This window comes from Ambystoma mexicanum, chromosome 7p (genome assembly GCF_040938575.1).
Source record: "Ambystoma mexicanum isolate Mex_15411 chromosome 7p, UKY_AmexF1_1, whole genome shotgun sequence".
Classification (NCBI taxonomy): domain Eukaryota; kingdom Metazoa; phylum Chordata; class Amphibia; order Caudata; family Ambystomatidae; genus Ambystoma; species Ambystoma mexicanum.
The window spans coordinates 649,030,629-649,051,580 of NC_090939.1; the positions used below are offsets into that span (position 1 = coordinate 649,030,629).

The 20,952-nt window shown below is 46.6% G+C and overlaps 1 protein-coding gene across 4 annotated transcripts in view; it reads right to left on the reverse strand.

Annotated features, from left to right (window-relative positions):
- Window positions 1-20,952, reverse strand: part of REV1 (REV1 DNA directed polymerase) — a 1,193,441-nt gene that overhangs the window by 916,381 nt on the left and 256,108 nt on the right. The gene's annotated exons all lie outside the window — the stretch shown is intronic.

The following is a 20,952-nucleotide window of genomic DNA, read 5'->3' on the forward strand; positions in this document are numbered from 1 at the left end:
GGATGATGGACCCTCCCTCTCAAGTTCTCAATTATGCCTGTCACACTAGCTGTGAATGATGGAGTAGTTAGAATACCTATGAGTGTACAGAGGCAAGTCCCTCGGAAAAGCAACTTTTCCTCCATAGTCCATGGACCCTCAAACTGTTTTCATTTGTTTTTGTATCCGATCCGGACTTTTACAGTCGATCACAGCCTTCAGCTGCACTCCATTGGGCTTTTGCTCATTGTTATGGGGAAAGTGACACATCCTTCAGGGTGTCAGTACTGTGAAACTTTGTTTCTCTTAGTCTTTCCACTTTGTTGCCTCTTGTTGTTAACATTTTATCATTGCATTTAGTACCTTACAGTATTGTGCAATGGTACCATTGTATTTTTCGGCCATAGACACCCTCTAAGGAATTTTAGGTGGTTGTATGATGTGCCTTGGAACCGACTGGTGGCAGCAGTAGCTTTTTTCCTATAGTTGTGTAACTTTCTATTAAGCCATACAGTGTTTAGCACGTTTGGCCCAAGACTGTGGCTGGTGCCCAAGATGGCCGTGTCCCGAGATCTTTTGTCTGTCCCTTTGGCCATTTTGTCCTCTAGCCTGTCTTATTTGGGCATGCAGTTGCCCACGAAAACCACTTCTTTTGCAGGTCCCTGTAGGTTACATATGTAGGTACCCAGGAAGTGCCTTGGGACTGTCTGGTCCCATTGCACGCTACTAGTGCCAGGGTGTCTGGTGTGCACAAGAACACAAGACCATTGGTGGTTCCTGTTTGGACCACTGCTGGTGTGCATGCATAGAGCAGATCTTCCCACTGGTGGGCAGGGAGCGAGTATTCGCCTGACTGGATATGCAGCGGGGTCCTACATTAATTCCAGCAGATCAGCAACAGGTTCCAAACGGATCTGAGAAAGGAAGCAAGCAAGCATCCTGGAGAGCACAGCGGAACAAAGGACTGTCCTGAGACGCACTGAAGAGGGTTGGCACCCGAATCCTGTTGTCCTGGTCGAGTCCTGCTTTGTGCTTGATCTCAGAAGACCTGTGAAGGTGGGGGCACTGTTGCGCAGTTGGAAAATAGCTGCTGCCCGAGAGGGCTCCGATGAAGGCTGAAATATCCTGCAAATTTATCCTGCTTCTTGTGGTCCCACCGATACTGAAAGCTGCGATCTGTGTCCCTGAAGATCGCTTCGACTTCACGAACCATTTCGGAGACCAGAGGATCTCTCCCCGGTGAGCGCCAGCTGCGTGCCTGAGAGGCCTGTGGTGCTGTGGAACCGAAGGACCAGCGAGGTGCCTCCTCGCTGCTAACGGATCAGACCGCATCCAGGATCCCTTCACTCCTCACCCCTTCAGGGTATACACCATCTGCCCGTACTGGACACCCGCGCGTGTCGCATCAACCACCAACTCTGCTGCCCACCTGGGTGTGGGCAGGACCCTGCACCGAGACACGTATCCGGACTTGGGCCGTCCCTCACTGCGGCCTGCACTGGTGAGCTCTGCCGCCCTGGTCGCGAACCTCCCTCTGCAACTGGTGCATAGCCATCAGTCAGCTGGAGCCCCGACGTGGGTGAACAACGGGACATCACCCTGAGCATACAGTGAGATGGGGGTGCGGCCCCACATGGATAACTACTGCCCCCCCCAGCCCCAGGGTGACATGCAGCCTTCCATAAATAACACCACAGACGGTGCTAGGTCTTCTCTCGTTCCGGGTTGGGGGTGAAACTCTGTTATACAGCACCGAGCCAAATCTGTTAGCCATTGCAGCTGACCCACGCAAAAGCACTGCTCGCCCTCCTGGTGAAGGGCTCCCATTTTTGGAAGCGGCGCGGTGCAGACGGCACAGGAACTCTTGGTTTAAATCCCCACCCCCTGGTGCAACGTGAGGCCTTTCTTACTGACCCCTACTTGTGGAAACTGCCAAGACCTCAACTGGGCCAAGTAAATCCTTGTGTGCACTACACAATATCCTATGGGCTACATACTGCATAGGCCCACTTACAGTCGCCTGGAAACAAGACGGACAAGGCTGCCCTTTCCAGGAGTCCACAGAGACGATCCATAGCTGGAAGGTGTTGACCAACATGCCGTGGCAAGATCCTTAATACTGCAAACAACATTCGTAGGTGGGAACAACGACAGGCGCCACAAGTGCTGCTGATAACGGTCACCCTAAAATGGGTAACCCCAAAAAGCAAGCTAAAATAGACCAGTTTGCCAAATCCAACCAGAACCCTCCCACACCTGCAGAAATGCCAGGCCCATCCCACTTTGAGGTCTCTGCTCTGAATCAGACATTACTAGCCCTGAAGAACAGTACTGACAACGTTGGGGCCAAATTAGACGCTTTAACATGTAAAGTGGACGTATCTGCGGTCCAGATCGATAAGCACTGTGGCCGTATGACCGAAGCGAAACAAAGGATCAGTGATGGGAAGATAAGGGTGCAGTGCTACAGTGCGAGGTAGCCACTCTACAGCAAACAATAAAGAAAGTGGTAGCTAACAATGAACACCTTGAAGGAAGATCAAGAAGGAATAACTTTCCAATAACCCGGAGTGGCATAGTCTACACCTATAGACAACATTGAGTCATTTGTTGAGAAACTGCTTATCTACAAGTTCAGGAACGAAGGAAAACTTTTCAGATGGTAAAAAATATCCCAAGAAGAAAGGAGGTATGCTATTCAATGTTATTTGCAGCCAGGCTCAGGGTGGTACACGAGGGCAGGATCTCCTTTACTTCCCCGGAAGCTGCAGAACGCTTTACTACGGTCATCCCGGACCAGAGGGCTTCTCCCCATAAATCAATTTGACTCCCTCACTGCAGCCATCAAGATTTGCTCAATATAATATGGTACCCTACCGCTGGATGCCAACGCGATCTCCCATAGTGGGATCAAACATATGGTTTGCAATAACTGCTGGTTACAAAGCAACAAATATGGTACTAATCGTTCTGTCACTTGGAGTTAACCTAGCTGCCGGTGGGCCACCGCGCCAAGTGGCATAGAAGGCACTGTTTGGAGTACTTGATGAAGAGGATTAGGGTTGGGGAGGAACTGAGAGGCCGGTATGTTTTTGTTTCTGGTGTGGGTGGGGGGTGGGCACAAGAGGGTTAGTTCAAGACAAGTTGTGTCGAAGTGTTATTTGGTTCAATGGGGTTATGTCAGGTCAAGCGGCGGAACAGCCGAGTATTGCTAATCCCTATAGGGAACTGAAGCACTCCTATTTAGATACATGTCAACAGGTTCCATGGCTACTGCACAAGCTCCTCTTGGAGAAGTATACTAGGACACAGTGCGAGCATCCCTATAGAAGATAAAAGGGCCCACGCGAATATCTCACTGTTAACCTGGAACATCTGTGGGTTTACCAACAGTAAGAATGAGCGCCTAATCGCAAATTATGCAAAGAATCATAATGTAAATATTTTATGCCTGCAAGAAACACTTAGCACGGTACAGCAAGCTCCCCAACTTTGCCGTGTGGCGGGTACACAGGTACTGCTCCTCCTTCACCCACTCCCATCCACTGCTCCTTAGAATTTAAACTCCAGAACATATTAGGGATGAGGGAAGATACCTCCTATTGGCAGAGGTGGCTGGTTCTTATTGTGAATGTGTATACTCAGAATAACGACTGCCCAAAATTTTTTCAGCACAGTGCCAACCATCTACCTACATTCTCGAAATATGATATTGTGTGGGCGGACATCTTTAATGTTGATCTTTCCTTAGGCCTAGATAGACCCTCTTCTGTTCAGCACACCCTCCCGAGAGCAGCCTAGAAATAGGCCGCAATAGCCGAATACCACGATCTCCACGACTCCTGGCGTCTAGTACACCCCCAGCAAGGGGATATTCATATTACTTCAGGATGCAAGGAAGCTCCTCCAGAATAGATCACGTCATGGAATCATCTGACTTAACTCGAGACCATATAAGGGCCTACTCCTCAGAACTCCATCAGACCACTCCCTGGTGCTGGTGTCTTTCTTGGGCCCAAACCGACCCCCTAAGCAGATACACTAGCGGCTTAGAGCCTGCGCCCTGGAGGACACGGTTTACCGAGAGGAAATTGGCCAGGACATTGAAACCTTTTTCCAGATTAATGTGGGCTCAATACCTGATCCTAAGATTGTATGAGAGACTTGTATGGTATATATAAGGGGATGTGCATGGCTAAGGAGGGCGGAGTCCTAAAGTCCATACGTAGGTCCATATATATATTCTAGAGCAAGAAATTAAAAGACTGAAGTGCAACAGGGCTTCTCGGACTCACCGGAGTTACAGCCGCAACTAGGGGCAAAAAGAGAGGAGATGGATCTCCTGACGACCAGAGGGGAATGATATCTGGGAGATCCCATAGAAGCAACAATTTATGGTGAGGGGGACCTTCCTAGCCGACACTAAACTGGGCTATTAAACACGAACGGCAATTAGAAACCATAGTGGAAGTCAAAGACACTGAGGGAAACCTCACTAGAGACTGAAAAGATTAACGTAATGTTCAATACTATGATCAGTTGTACACCACCCAAACATCCACAGGACATGACGCTATAGGATAGTATTTGGATAGAGTAGCTCTGGGATGGCTGGACCCCGCTCAGGGAAGACCCATCAATGACCCTACTTCCGACGAGGAGTTCCGCAGTGATCCTCTCGCTCCCTAATGGTAAGGCGCCGGGCCTGGACGGTATCACAGCTGAACTGGTATCACAGCTGAACTTTATAAAGCTTACGCTGATCTCCTAATCCCACATATACGTGACATGTACGACCAAAACAGAGCCATGAATCCCCCAATACTTCAGTAAGTCAACTCCGTCGTCCACCAAAATCTTGGTGGTTTCCATCTACGAAACTATGCAAGCAAAGAGAGATACCCATCTATGTAATAATAAAGTTAAATGGGAAACAGTTCTGGGAAAGGTAGTGACAAACAACAGAAAATGATCTGTACACAAACCCGCAAGTTATCTTTGAATAATCGTCTCTGATTGATACATTTAAAATGTGTGCATCAAGTGTATTATTCCCCGGTGCGCATTCACAGATTGTACCTGGACAAACCTCCCAATTGTAGTATATGCGGAGACGGCTCTGCAGATTTTTTTCACGTCTCCTGGGGCTGGTCGCAGAAGCACCCTTTTTGGAGTAACATAGAAGTAACTATCTCCCAGATGCTAAGCACTCAATTACAATACGCCCCAGAACTGTGGCTGCTAGCCCTGTTGGAGGACGGGTCTCAAGCCGAGAAGAAATTGGTGGGGATGGCATCTGTGGTTGTAAGATCCTTAATTGCCAGGGCATGGAGGAAATGTAGGGCTCCCTGTTTTCGCGAATGGCTGAACTACATGATCTTGTGTGAAAGGAGGGAAACTCAATATGCATCAACCCTCATAGTCCATGGTAAACCATTACATTACTGGGGCCCTTTCAGGGACTATATATCTAGAAAGACGGAAAACCCTGTCTGCTCCCCCCCTGTGCCCCCCAAGCACTGTAATTCATAATTAACCGGTATCCTAACGTTTATGCTGGAATACAGAGTGAACTGCACCCTGAAGTCTCACCCTTAAGGTCTCCCCCCTTCGGGACGGCCTAACAAGGAGGTGATGATCCATAGCAGGGGATGTAACGTTACATAGGCCTCCCAATGCATTGTATCATGTGCCCAAACCATCACATGTGTCCTGTATGTTTCCTCAAAAGAAAGGGTGAAGGGGAAAAAAAGAAGAAGAAAAAAAAAGGAAAGAATGTTCTTTTTATTGTATCTCTATTGCACATCTTGTTCCAAGGTCCGGTTGGGGGGGTTGGTGGGGGGTTATTTTAGGAGTATCTCCAAATTGTTGTGTTTTTGTTCTAAAAATGCCAATAAGGAAATGTTTTAAAAAAAGAAGACTACTTGTGAAAGTGCTTTGAACCTGTGGAGCTATGGGAACAATCACTCTCGATGCCTCCTGGTAACCCTGCAAGTAAGCCTGTTCAGAAGTGTCCCTGGGCCATCCAATGGGCTGTCCAGCTGAACCATTGGGTGCCGCACAGGAGCTCGCTGTTTCGAGCCCTCATTAAGTGGTCTCCCAATAGATGAGAAGCCAAGCAGCTGACAGAGGAGCAGAACAATAGTGGAGTACGAACAAGGCAGAAGGGGGGGGCGTGATCAAGATGGTGGTGGTGCAGGAGGACTTCATCTGAGCTCTGCACACCCAGAGACCAGATACCTTACCCTAGCGGCACGCAGGGGTGTTGGTAGGTCTGGAAAAGATCCAGGGCCATGCTAATGTAGGGACCGTCGGGACTCGTGCCTAGCTAGCCTTTTGTTTGTAGCCGCTGAACTTCTATTTGGGGCTACGACCAAAAGACCCGGGGCTATACCCCCCTCAGGTACCCCCTAGCAACGCTTCTGCCGGCACGTATGGGCTGGTGAGCCTCCAGAAGACAGCGGATGGCCCCGAGCGAAGGCTGCTTCCATTAACGGCAAGCGGGGACCGGCCGTGCTTGTGGAAGAGTGCTGGCATGTAAGGGTGGAGTCTGCATGCTGCAGTGCCACCCTTAACCACAGGAGGGACCCGTGGCTGTGCGAGTGGCAGGAGGTAACTGAAGGAGACGTGGGCCTGTGCTGTGAACAGCGGCTCTCACCAACTTCCCTGCATTTTTGGTGCTCTGTGCAGTGCCGGCTGAAGTGCTATAGAAAGGGAGCAAAAAATGCATTATCTCCCGGAACAATCACCTCTTGGCCTAATTTGATAGCTGGAATGTAAGAGCTCTAAGGACACGTAGGTGAAGACTGATATTTTTCTAATAGATATGTTATCCTGTACCTTTCTCTAAAAAACCTTCAGAAACCTTAGCAAGAGGAAAGGCAAAATGGAATCAGGGAAGACAAAGAAAAAAGATAAAGGTGAAGAGACAGATTTTTTCGCACCATGTCGTAGACAACATTGCCAGGTGAAAACTTTGTTCCAGGACCCGGTAATTTCTGTGCTGTGACGGATTGGGAAGTCGATGCTGCGGTTTAGAGAATAGATTCGACAAACTGAGCTTGAAAGTGGCCTGGAGACAAGAACTTGAAGCTTGAACAGAGAACCAATGAGTTAAACCAACAGTGTGCCCAAATGTTTCCGCTGGTAAAGCAAATGGGGCGAGACATGGAGGCAACCATCAAGGGGAATACTGCAATGGAAAAAGGATTGGAATATCTTGAGAACATGGTGTGAGCTAAGCAACTCAAGAGTTCTTGATCTACCTCCTGAAATGGAACGGGATGACACAATTAGATTTGTTTCCAGTTGGCTCCCACACTTGCTGGATTTGGAGTTGGAGGAGAAGCCTATATGTGTTGATAAATGCTACAGAATCAAGTCGTCTACCTCCAACAAATTCTCAGAATCATCAGCCGGTTTAAGGCTCATTGTCAAGCTCTTCAATGCTCAAGACAGGGAAAGGATCCTGACTGCCGTAGCAGCAAAAAAGTCTTTGGCGTTCCAGGGTCACAGGATTCTCCTTTTTCGCCAATTTGCCACTGGTGACTGAGAAGAAAAGGAAGAAACTCAATGCCATTAAGAAATCCTTTTTGGTGCGGGGTGTGAGGGCGGGTTACTCCGGCACCCCAAGCTGAGGGTTACCTGGAGGGATAAAGAATACATTTTTTGGGATGCTGATGGAGCTGAAGAGCTGTTGAAAACAATTCCCGAAAAAACAACACACGAGGAAGATAAGGGATAAGGAGACTTAGGACAAGGGCACTCACCCACAAAGGGTCTAGAAAATTGTCTCTCCAGGGAACTGTACATTTTACCATGTTGGATCTCGTACTTCGCTGTGGATTCTAGAGCCTTTGACAAAGAACTTTACTGTAAGGATCTGAGATATGCAGAGTTTAGCCTGACAGACTATTAGTGGGTCTGGGTTGGGAAGCATGAGATATTGCTTGAATTTCATTTGATGTATCCTTTGACCAAGTGGAGACTGCTCACAAGGTTGGGAGGGCCGGGGAGGTTTTCACAGCCTACATATATAACATTTGCATTGTTACTTCCGCCATGTGATATAAGGACTGAGGAGTCCCAAGATGAAATGTTATGATTCAATTATTTAATTATATAAGTTGTGCAGGCCTCTCATGTGGAGGGTGATCCTCACGTTATTTTTTACATGTTAAAACCACAATAAAAATACATTTGAGAAAAAAAGAAGAGAGAAGACTGAAGTGGAGACCGTGAGGAGTATAAATCCCAGAGATTTTGTTGGCGACTCAGACATTATTGGCTGGAACTGAGAGACTTTTGTTGAACCCCAAAGACTTTAATTTGAACCCCAGAGACCTTTGGTTGCACCTAGAGGCTTTAAACCAAGGAGGAAGTGCCTATGAAGTGTTGGAGAGGAACCTCTGAACCCCTTCCACCATTCCAACATCTTGAATAAACCACCTGAAAATTACTTGGAATGTTGTGTCATATGTAACTTTTATTAAGTTCCCGAACAGGGCCTTTTTGAAATGGAGTAGGGAGGCGGGAACATCGCAATAGGATTTCGTAATCAACTTCTGAGATTTGGAATTCCATGCTTTGTTCTTTGTAAAGTGAGGTCAACAGTGGTGGTGCTGGTGTTCCAGTAGCAGTTCTGCTGCAGGGGAAGTGGATCTTCAAGCAAGGACTGTTGTGCAGTCAACTGCGATGCTGGTATGCTTAAGATGAAAAATTGTTGGTGCTGGGGTGCAGTACAACTATCCATTTCACTGTACAGTAGGTGAAACGTTTGTGTTGTAAAGCGGAGACAGTATCCACTGGAGGAAGTTCAGGGAAATTATGTATTGCTCAGGGTACCAACAATTCTCTTGGGCATCTTCTGGGTTGAAGCTTTAGTTTAACTTGTAGCATCCAAGAGTCTCAGGGTTCTGTGGCTTGAATGTTTGCTTAGTGTCTGATTCCATCTCTTTGTGTCATGACTGTTCAGTGACTCGTAAGTAAGGTTTGTTACTCAGCTGAACCAGTAGGCTGAAGGTGCAGGTACATTCAGTTAAATATACCTTGAAATGTTCAATGTTTTAATACTTTTCAGGTTCAATAGGGTAACGTCCCCTGACCATCTGGGACCACAGCAAGACAAAGAAAAGAAAAACCTGTTTCCAATAGATAACCCCCAGTGCACTCCTATGGGACTCATCCCAATACATTTCAAAGGTAGATTTCACAAATAGGTGTGCAAATATAATTCTTAACTTCAAGAAAGTGCTTTACTCAAGTTCAAGAAGCGAAATGGTTTAACACAGATAGGATTCATTTAGTTGAAAGATACATCAGTTCATATATTCAGTATAGCAATCAATTCACAAAACTAAACAATTTAGGGATGAGTAGCTTCCTGGTGATCTCCAATGTGCATCCAGGTACAGGAAAATACTCAAATAGATTACAATCACTCACTTTTACAAACAAAATTCAGATTATCAGAATAAACATTCTCAAAGCACCATGCAGTTAACCCAGAAGTGTTCAATCCTACTCCTGTTATTTGTTGACACTTTGGATCCAATATCCGTTTTTAAGGCAGTTATGCTGCCTTTTCAAAAGTCTTTAAACCTAAAAAGGCATGATTGGCCATTTTTAGATACTATATTGCTAGTTGGCTGATGAAGAATTAGTATCAACTCAATTTTTGACCTCTCTGATGGAGTTCCCACCATACGGGTAAACACCTAGGGTCAAAGCAAAGGAAATCTAATAAACCTTTGGAAAATATTAAGAGGGTCTCATCATCCATACCACTTTAGCAAAACCATAAGGATACACACATCCTTATCTGAATGATGTGATGTTGCGCAAATGAGATGCAATACAAACAAGTTGTTCCATGGACATGCTCTATGTAGTCTGCAAAAAACAATATGCAGAACAGTAAATGTTCCATCCCATGCTTATTACTATAAGGGCTGCCCATGTGTGCAATACTCGCCAACTTTCACAAATGTTTTTGCGGAACACGGGGTAACAGACCAAAGCAACCGGTTGGGTGCCCTGTGTCCGTTTTATGAAGCTAACAGCTTGATACACCCACATGAGGGTGAGAAGGGCTGCGAGGTTGTGATTGGCGGCCATCATGGACTGTGATTATCGATGCAGGAACCTAAATGAAGTTCAAAGTACACCATCCTGGGTCGAACATATGCCCATAGTCCATTTTAGCAGAAAATGCTAATATATGCTTGCACTCGTGATTAATCCCACCCAGTGAGCTCCAGTCCATCGTAATACACACTGCCTCCACCGGCGTGTCATTATAGATAGCCAGTTGCTTCAAAGCTCACAAAGGCTCTATAGATATAATCCAGGTAGTGGATGATTTGTACCACTGTACCACACTTGGAGTCTCTCGAAGCTCTTACAGAGCCGCATAGCCAAGGTGGGCACCATCTTGAGGACGCAAGCCCTGTACCAGTTAGAAAGGTATACCAGCAGTTAAATTGCCACCTCTGTGGCTAAATATATGGCATAAGGTTGTGTAAGGATATCTAGGCCAGAGCTCACGCGTCCTCTTGGACATCTATTGCCATTTTGAGGAATCAACATAGCATTTATAAAAGAGATGGTGTACTCGTTGCTAAGCAAACAAGTAGCCGGCAATTCACAACCAACCCATAGCCGCATAGATTATGAAAACATAGCATAAACAGATCTACATTACTCACGCGACCAATGTTACCAGGGGTAGACCAGTAATACTTAATAAAATCGCGGGTCTCAGGGCGATAAGCCTACCCACGTCTGTACTGAAAATATGCCTGTCGATAATAACTCTATTAGACCCCATGGATTTTACCCAGGCTAAATTCCTAACTGACTGCAGCAAGGTAAAGCGGCCGTGTACCAAAATGGGGCACTTGTTGGTCTCTTAAGCTAAGCGGAGGTCCAATACAGGTGGTATGGAACAGGGCACTGCCATCAGGCAGGGTTTTGGAAGGTTGCAGGTTCTGGCAGGCTCTCTTAAAGTTTCTGGGTTGGCATCTTCGTTCATTCGTCTAGATTCATCTCAAGGTGTTACCACCATAAGGCAGCAGACCCTTGATTTGAAGGGATGTTGGAGCTAGGAAGGGAGCTGAAGTACTGTCACTGAGTTGCATCCATTCAAACATAGTAGAAACCATCCAATCACCGGCGGCTACCACAAATTTACATGGGTTTCTTCTGGGCAGTCTCTCTCCGAGGGGTGGATTCCAGTTTGCACCACAGACATAATTTGCAAACTGGTCATCTGATTTTGGCAATGGTGGTTCAACAAGGCCAGCATTATCAGTTACCATATATGGCCACATCCGTATCCCACTCTCTCTTAGGAACAGCGTCTGGTCTGTGTCAGGTAACGCAATAAAGATTTCATGGACAGGAAATAAAAAGTTTTAGGAATGTAGCTTCAAACCGTAAGCAAAAGCTACCTCTGGAGACTGTGGAGCTAACAATAAGTGCTGCAAATTATACCTTTTCGTCAAGTACATACAAACACAAAGTTAATGTCACATTAGGTATAGGATGTCAAAAGTATCTTCTGGTATTTATTTGATATTTGTAAGGCGCCTATACAACAAATGGTGTCTCAAGCAGCCACAGGCAAAAAGGGGAGGGGGAAGGGAGAAAAGAACAATAACGGTCCTAGTAGGCCTTGTGACATTTGGATCGTGCAAGTGAAGTTACAAGTAGTGCAACGGAGGGGGCAGGGGAGTGATGGTCTGCGCAAATTAAAGCGCTAGAGTGGGAAGGAAAGGCAGGGCAAGGAGAGAGAGCAAGTGAAAATCGGAGGGGGGGCCACAGGGGCAAGACAAGTCCTAAGGAGAGGCTAGGTGGGAAAGTGCCCGGTAATGCATGGGATGAGGGTCCATATGCTAAGTGCGAGGAAGGGGGAGGACTGGGTGGGGGGGCCTGGTGCCCTGTAGAACTCAGGGGGAACCAGACAGCCAGTCACTGTGGCAGGCAGAGGCATTAGCAGGGGAGGGGGAGAGGAAAGGAAGAAGAGAAAAGAAGGGTCTGAGGAGCATTCAGAACTTAAGGAGATCCAGCTACAGCCTGAGAGGGGCAGGTAGAGAGTTCCAGAGGGAGACTCCTGCAGGGAGAGAGAGATCTACCCCCCACCCCCACCAACTCTCTGCTTAGAGAAGCATCTGATCTGCAGCGAGTTGGAGTTAGAAGACCGAAGGGCTCTAGCAGGGAGGTATTTAGGGTGAGAGAATTGGATGCAGCAGAGTCCCAGGCCCCAGAAAGCCTTGTGGGTGATGCAGAGGGTGTTGAACTTGATTCTAGCAGCAACCAGGAGCCAGTGGAGAGATTATAGGGCTGGAGAGATTCAGTCCCTGGGCTTAAGGACAATGATAAGTCTTGCAGTCCCTTTCAGGGTTAGTTGAAGGGGGGAGAAGGGAGAATGAAGGAAGCTTGAGGAAGAGGCTGTTGCAGTAGTTAAGCCTAGAGAGGACCAGAGGGCTGGAGACATGGAGTTTCTGGGGGAAGGTAAGAAAAGGGAGAATGCCTTCTGAGGAGATGCAGCTGATAATGGGCCTTCTTGGCAACATCCTTGATGTGGAGAGAGGAGTCAAAGATGACACCAGGGTTTTTCTGCCTCAGAGGAGGGTGAGTTGGGGGGATGGGCGGACCCATAGAGGGCAGCCAAAGGGAAGGAGGGAACAAGGGTACCAATGGGAAGGATCACAGCCTTACTGGCATTAAGGCAGAGATCATTTGAAGCACACCATGCCTGAATAGCAGTCAGGGATGAGAAAGGAGGAAGAGGAGGCAGTGGAGGGAAGCTTTAAGTGTAGCTGCGTGTCATCTGCATAACATTGGAAGTGAGGAGAGAAGGAGGAGATTAGGTGGGCCAGAAGGGCAAGGAAGATGTTCAAGAGCCACAGTGAGAGAACAGAGCCTTGAGGGGCGCCGCAGGCGGAGTGTGATAAGGGAGAGAAAAGGGCCCAGTTCAACCTGGGAAGGTCGGTCGATGAGGAATGGGGTCAACCAGTCCAGTGCCAGGCCCATGATGCCAAAGGTGTGTCAGAACGAATTGATCAGGATGCCATGATTGACCGCGTCGAAGGCAGAGGAAAGATCCAGAAGGATATGAATAGGAGAGTTGGAATCAAGATATTTGAGAGCAAGTCTTTACGGGTGTTCAATAGAGCAGTTTCCGTGCCTCTGGCAGTTCGGAAGCTAGACTGGTGGTCAGGCAGACAACCAACAGATTCTGTGTGTTGGATCAATTGGGAGATGACCAGCTTCTCCAGGAGTTTGCCCAGGAAGGGGGTATTGGTGATAGGGCGATAGTTAGCCAGACAGGAGGGGTCAGCAGAGGGTTTTTTGAGGAGAGGATGCAGAAGTGAGTGCTTGAGGGGTAGCGGGAAGGATACAGTGGCAAAGGAGTGATTAAAGAAATCGGACAAGTCTGGCCCAAGGGAGGCAATGTTGTCCTTGATAGTTCTGGAAGAGCAGGGGAGCACCTGTTTGGAGGAGACTTTCATAGAGAGGACTTGTCTAGAGACCTCATCCAGTGCAATGGGCGAGATACAGAAGAGTAGGAGGGAAGGGGAGAGGTGGGCCAAGTGAGGGAGCAGGGAGGGGTAAAGAGGAGAGTGAGGACAGGATGTCCTGAGTTTTGGTTAAGAAGTGGGAGGCCAGTGAAGTACAGAGGGTGAGGGGTTGCAGGGGAGAAGTGTAGACTACAGTAAGGTTGGAGAGTTCCTTGCAGATTTCAAACAGTTTGCCCATTTTGATGGTGGCCCCAGAGATGCAGGCTTAGATATGGGCCCTCTTCATTGAGTGAATGGATAGTCTGTATTGCCTTTTGAGCAGGCGGCAGGCCAGTCTGTCTGAGGATGCGCCCGATGCCCGTCACTTCTGCTCAGCCACTCTGTACTTGAGTTTCAGAGAGGATAGGTCAGATTCATACCAGGCGTGGAGTTTGGAGGCAGGCTTCATGCAGATCCTCATGACAGTGGCTGTGATGTCCAGGGTGTTGGTGATAGAGAGGAAGATTAGCAAGGGCAGAGTCAGTGTGGGAGTCTGTGGCAGGAATGGGAAGGGGAATGAAAGTGGCTGCAAAAGCAGCAACTGATCCTCGCGTCATTAGTCTAATGACGGAGAAGGAGACTGGCAGTGCAGGCAGAGGCTTAGCCGGGGGACCTAAGAGATCAGGAGAGCATTGTCAGTCCAGGAGAGAGGTGCATTTAGAGCGATGATGGAGAAGGAGAATGGCAGTGTTGGCTACCAGATTGTGTTGGCTAATCAGGATCTATACTACAACTAGGAGCTAAAGAGCCCTGGCAATTTCAATCCCTGCTTTGGACTTGGTCCTTTGTTTACACTGTGGTTCCCAGTAAAGCCAATAATAGGGTGCCAAAGGCTTTCCCCACAACGATCATATAAGGGCTACCACCAAGCAACTGTGTCCTCACAAGAAATTGCGCTAGCAAACACTCATAGTGTAACAATGAATTACTGCACCATGACCCTAAGTGACAGAGCCTCTGAGGGAGCATATAACGTAGACTGTACCTTTTGGCAAGAGGCCAACTACTTTTTGCTTTTTGTTGACTCGTTTAACAACCCTTTTCCACAAATGAGACCAAAATCCAAACCCTCATTTGGGACATGACTCAGATGTTTTCAAAGAGCCAAATTGATTCTTCATGTCGGCTGAAGAGAAAAAGGAGGCTTAACCGGCATATAAATTGCCTTAGTTGGTAAAGCTGGGCGCAAGCAAAGAAGAAGGAATTAACCATGGCGTGAGTTGGATATTTAGAAACAGCCCCTCTGATATCCGTAACTTAATTGGTGCTAGTAGGTAATCTTCGGCCCCCGGGCCTGATGGAATATGCAACGCACTAATCAAGGTAGACATGGACCTGTGGACCAGACATTGTACTGGCTCTTTTGTTGAATTGGCATAAGGAGATGCCAACCTCATGGAGAGTCGGCATAATTGTGCTAGTGTATCAAAAGGGGAGCTATGCGGATCCATGTAACTACTGTCAGCTAGCAATGCTAGATGTCCTGGCCAAAATGTTTGCTTGCGCTTTATTGAACAAGCTAGGGGGAATAGGCAAAATCCAAGAGGGTCATACCCATTAACCAGACAGGGTTCCAGAAAGGTCTAAATACCACTTTTTTGGCCCAGGAGACTACTATCCAACAATCACGCCTTTTGACACCGTTGATAGGGGTAGGTTATCGACCAAGTTGACCAACTGGAACATTCCCCCAGGCTTAGTAAAGAGGATTATTCAACTCCATGAAAACACCAGGGTTAAGGTCCGCCTGGACCACCATGGCAGGATGACTGGCTGTATTCTCACTAATAAGGCTTTGAAAGAGGGCTGTATATTGGCTCCAACCCTGTTTAACCTTTATCTGTCAGACCTGGGTGCAGCCATAAACAACCCTATTTCCAAACCTCCAAAATTAGGAGACACTCCTCTATGATGGTTGGGATATGCTGACTCAACTTATCTCAGGAGGGTTAGAGGCATCTTTGGATTGCCCTAAAGGTTATACAGATCTAAATTAATTGGTAGTAAATATCACTTGGACGAAAATAATGGTCTTTTCCCCGCCAACATTGAAAAAAGCAAAAAGGGCGACTTCGAAAATGGGCGCGGAGGCACTCGACAGTCTCAGAATACAGATACATTTAGACCCTAGACCCTAAACTGAAGACCATGCAGCATTTAGGAGAATTGACCATCCACGCGGCACAGATCTGCAGGGGAATTAATTTATTAGCAAATAAAGGTGGTGGCTACTCAGTGGGAGTCTTGACACATTTATATCAAGCTAAAATCCTTCCGATTTTACTGTATGTGTCAAAACTCGAAGATCCTCCCCGATTCCCCTCCTCACCTGAATCTTCAATGGTGCTTTCGTAGGTTTCAGAGTCCTTCTTTCTCCTAATCTTCTTTGATTCTTTGGGCTTCTTCTACTTCTTCTGGTGTAAATAGGGGCGAGCTCCCTCGGAGGCCACTGTGACCTATGAAGGAATCTAGGTCAGGGGAACCCCAAGGAGCAAGCTCCCAAAAAGTCCAGGGAAAATGCCTTTGAAGGTGGAAAAAACCCTGTAGAGCGCTATGGCTGAACGTAACAGTAGAATAGCAGTCTGTCTTTCTTGTTCTGGGAAGCTGCTAGTATTGAAGATAAATCAACACTGGTGTGATGAGTTTAGGGATCCCTTTTCCCCCTTTTGGTCGAAAGCTCAGTCCTCTTGATGTAGACAGTCTGAACACAAGAAACTGAAGTGAGGTCACCGGAGTAAGAAGCCAGCTGGACCACAAGACTTCCTGTGTGACCAAGGTCTGATAACTTGCAAGGTTATGGGTAAGCAACCGTCTAGAAGTAGAGAGACGGTAAGAATCAGACAGCAGATAAACGGACCAGAATACACCCGGAGAAAGGTGTAAGCCAGAAAGGTAAGCTTAGGCTGTAGCGAACCCAAAAGGACCTGAAGAGAGAGAGCAAGAGAAGGTAAGAAACAGCAGACAGCTCGAAAAGCTGTAGAGCGATGGACAGAAAGAAATGAAGCTAGCCAAGAAGTGGCAGTAGAACAGAAGAAGACAAGGCAGAAATGGAGCATACCGAAGTGCGGCATTAGAAGTCCTAAACTTCAAAGCTAAGGAACGAAGAAATAAGATAGAAAGGTGAAATATATGGAAAGGGTAAAGGAGAGAGAACTCTGTAAAAGCGTGGAGGAAAAGGCAAAGAACAGCGAAGAAGACAGACACTGAATAAACAGAAGTAGAACGAAAAGATACAACCCAACCCAAAACGGAAGTCCTAAACAGAAGGAATGGAACTAACAAGAGAAAGGCAGAAACAGATGTGCACTGGAAACAGAGACAGCAGCGAAGCGAAAAGGCAAAACACAGAGAAAAAGTTAGGTGGTACAACGGAACAAAGTACTGGCAGAACGTAGGCATCCAAGACGGATACAACGCACAGAGCACTCAGAATTGACCGCGTTATTAATAGTGGTGGCCATCTTGAGAGAAGACTAGACCGCGTAGCACAGCTCTACTGAACAATGAATCACAATCTCCACCGACTCCAGCACTTCCACAGCCGGTGCATTACAGGATGGTACGGAGATCTGGGCCCATGAACATCTTCCAGAAATGATCCAACTAGAGCGTAATGTATTGAAGAGACTAGTTTGAATGCCTAATCGTACAGCTCACAAACTAGTTCTCTAGAATATGACATTGACCCAATATACGCAAAATGTCTTTCGTGCCTTAGCACGCATTGGAAGCTGAAAAATGGCTTGGGTGCCAACTTGCTTGGGTTGATGCAGTCAGACATAAAATTGGAAATATGCCTGTCAGTTGTATTGCGAAAATAAAATCAATAGCGGATAGACCATCTGTCTACCATATAAAATACAATTTAGGGTCGTTCGTATCTCCCTAGATATGTTGATCATTTTTTGGGAAACATGTTAGTATTGAAATATATCAAAATAAAGTTCAATTTAGTAAAGTCATTGGAAAAAACAGGAGGTTGGACAAACATACCAAGGGAACATAGATTATGTCGTCTTTGTGGGGGGACCCTACACTAGAAACTGTAAAACACCAGTTAAATGCATGTCCCTCACTTGAGAACTTACGGCGGACAGCCATAAGGGCTGTGGATATCAAAGTTATCATTCAGAGGGAAGAATTTTGGCATACTTTCATGCATGGAAACCAAGAGGCATACATTATATGCTTCACCATCCTTTGGAGAAGAATCATGACGCTATTGGAACTGCTGGCCTGATACTAAGGACTACCTAACCTGCTTGTCTTTTTTATATGGATTTAAATTTGATTTTATGTGGAATTATATTAGTCTACTATGTTAGGATACATTTTATTTATATCGCTCTCATAAACAAGTATTTCAGAGCGCGAAAAGGCAAGGGAAGGGGAAACGGGGGAGAACAAAACAACAATCTTACTAGGCCCAGTGACATTGAGAACACGCAAGTGCATGGGAGAGGGGGGGGGGGGAGTGCATGGAAGGGGAAGAAAAGGAGAGTGCGCAGCAAGGAGAAACAGATAAATAATAATAAATAAATAATAAGGCAACAAACAATGGTAGTGCAGCCAGCAATGGGCAAGTGTTGGGGTTAAGGCGGCAGACTGAGTAGGTCTGATAAGTGCAGGAAGAAAAGGGTGGGGAACGGTATGGTTACAGATATAGACCCCCACTGCAAGGGGTGGCCCTGAGGCAGTGCGGGAGGGTGGTAAGGTGAGCAGGTACCTGGGCCCGGAGAACAGAGGATGATCTGGTGCACAGTGCCGAAGAAGAATAAAAATCAGCAGGGGAGAGGGGTGGCGAAGGCAGAAGCAAAGAGGAAGGGCTTGAGGTGCTTCCGGAACCGAAGATGGTTCTCCTCGAGTTTTAGCGTGGCAGGAAGGCTGTTCCAGAGGGAGGGCCCAGCCGAAGATGGAGATCTACCTCCAGCTCGTTTCTTTGAAAAACAACTGACCCTGAGGGAGTTGGTGGTAGAGGAGCGGAGAGCTCCGGAGGGGAGATCTTTGAGGAGGGATAGCTGAAGGTATGTTGGACCCAGGCCCCAGAACGCCTTGTGGACAATGCAGAGGGTTTTGAATGTAATCCTTGCTTCCACAGGGAGCCAATGGAGAGATTTCAGAGCTGGAGAGATACGATCCCAGGGCTTGAGGCCAAGGACAAGTCTTGCAGTCCTGTTCTGGATAAGTTGCAAAGGGCGGAGAGTAGAGGCCGGTAGATTTAGAAAGAGGCTGTTGCAATAGTCCGACCTAGAGAGAACCGGAGCTTGGGAGACAGTAAGCTTCTGGGGGAAGGAGAGATAAGGCATAGTACCTTTGAGGAGGTGCAGTAGGAAATTTGAGACATCAGCGAAATGGGCGGAGAAGGAAAGTGTGGAATCAAAAGGTGACCCCTGAGGTTCTTAGCCTCCCAGGTGGGGATAAGAGGAGGGCCAAGGGAGACTGGCCAGAGAGAGGGGAAAGGATGGTGAGCCTATGAGGAGGATCTCAGTCTTGCTGGCATTCAGACGAAGATAGTTGGCGGCACACCAATCTTGAATGGCAGTTAGGCAATCAGAGATGAGAGAGGTAGAGGAGGTGGCAGAGGGCAGCCTGAAAATAAGTTGAGTGCCGTCCGCTTAGTTTATTTACGGTTTGACTTCAGAGATGTAATAAAAGTTGATTTTGATTAACTGTATAATACAATGTAAAAAAAAACGAGAAGAAGGGAGATGAGCGGGGGAGGGGCCTTTGGCAGGGGGTAGAAGTAACCTAACCCCCCGCCCCAAGGCAACCGCAAAGGGTACTGTGAAAAACAGTAATAGGCAAAGGATGTAGTGCACTACTGTTTTGAAATGGTGGATAGTGAGCTATATCCTTGGAACAAAGATCATGGAGTGGAGAAACAAGTGTGAGAGTAAAGAGTCATGAGATGAAAGAGTTGTGTGAGGAAGGAAGTCAGTGAGCGCAAGATGGAGAAGCGTAGCAGGCAAGTGTCACAGAATGGGCCATCACTTTACTCCAGATATCGAGAAGGGGAACAGGTGGGATTTCTTAGGGCTGCCGGTTAAGTGATTATTAGGAAAAAGATGTCAGCAATTACAGAACGTGGGGAAATTGGGATTCTGGATGGCTGGAATAAGGCTGTCTGGATTGAGCACCTCTATATATGTCCTGTTATGGCAGATTACCTTATAGAGCGCACCTATACCCTTTAAGTCAGGGGAACAAAAATATAATTAAGACAGTTTCAAGAATAGCAATCATTTATGCATTTTCCTAACCAGTAAATCATCAGTGAAGAGTTGTAGTTTTTTGGAAGGAAGCTCTATAATAAAGTGCTGAGACAGAACAAGATTGGCCATGCTCAAGTGAATATTTCAAATTGGTAACTTCACAAAGAGTGCGGTTGGAGGATCGTCAATGACGTAAAGGAGCAAATCTGTGATTCTTTAATTGAAGAAAAACAGGGCCAATATTAAGAAGCAATGGGTGGACTAGACAAAGCACCTTAAGCCCACTCAAGAGCCTGCTAGGGGTATTTCTCTAGGATGATTAAGCACGTTCCCATCTTTCAATCCCTACCATGAGACGGGCGGGCTGCTGCATTCCGAAATAATTTGGTGATGTCAGGAATATTTAGGGGGGGGCCCAAGTAACGGTACTAACATTGTTTTTTCTGTGAAAGGCTGAAGAATTGTAGTTATTTATTATTTTTTCTATAGTATGTATTATCTAAATAAAACAAATAAAAATGCTAACGCCTATATTCAATGAGGTTGAGAGGAGGGGGGGGGAAGGGGGTTTCATTATCTTCTTAATGCCAAAAACACTTCTCAACTTTTGTATATAAAGTTATGAATGCTAGAAATAAAAACTGTGACCTTGGAAAGATTGTCATTTGAGAATGTTTTTACAGGGGAAGAGTAGGATTAGTACTTGCATAACAAATCATAATAACTGAGTTCTACTGAATTGTAAGGGCAGTAACACTGGAGAATAATAAGTCATTGGGTGCATTAGAAAAAGTGTGTAAGGTGTTTTACATTAAAAGCGGTTTAAAGAGCATCCAAAGAGAAGACATGAGAGATCTTCAGTAGAACACTCAAATGGAAAAAGCAGGAAGACTCCAGCGATCCTTTCTGATCATTGGGTAAGAGCTCACAATAAAGAACAAACCTTGAATTCCTTACCACTTTCCATAGAGGGAGAGCAGCAGCACAGATGCTGAAACCATTGGGTGGAAGGCCATTAGTTAGAATCTCCTCCTAGCACTTGTCTGTCCTATTGGCATTAAGATTAGGTTACATTTCCTTCATACATCCCAAGACTGCTAATGGGCTGTTGGGAGTGGTTTCGTGATAACAGTCTACTCTAATCTAAATATGTAGGGCTCTGGATCTAGAGCAGCTTGTACACTGTATAAGTCTCAGCA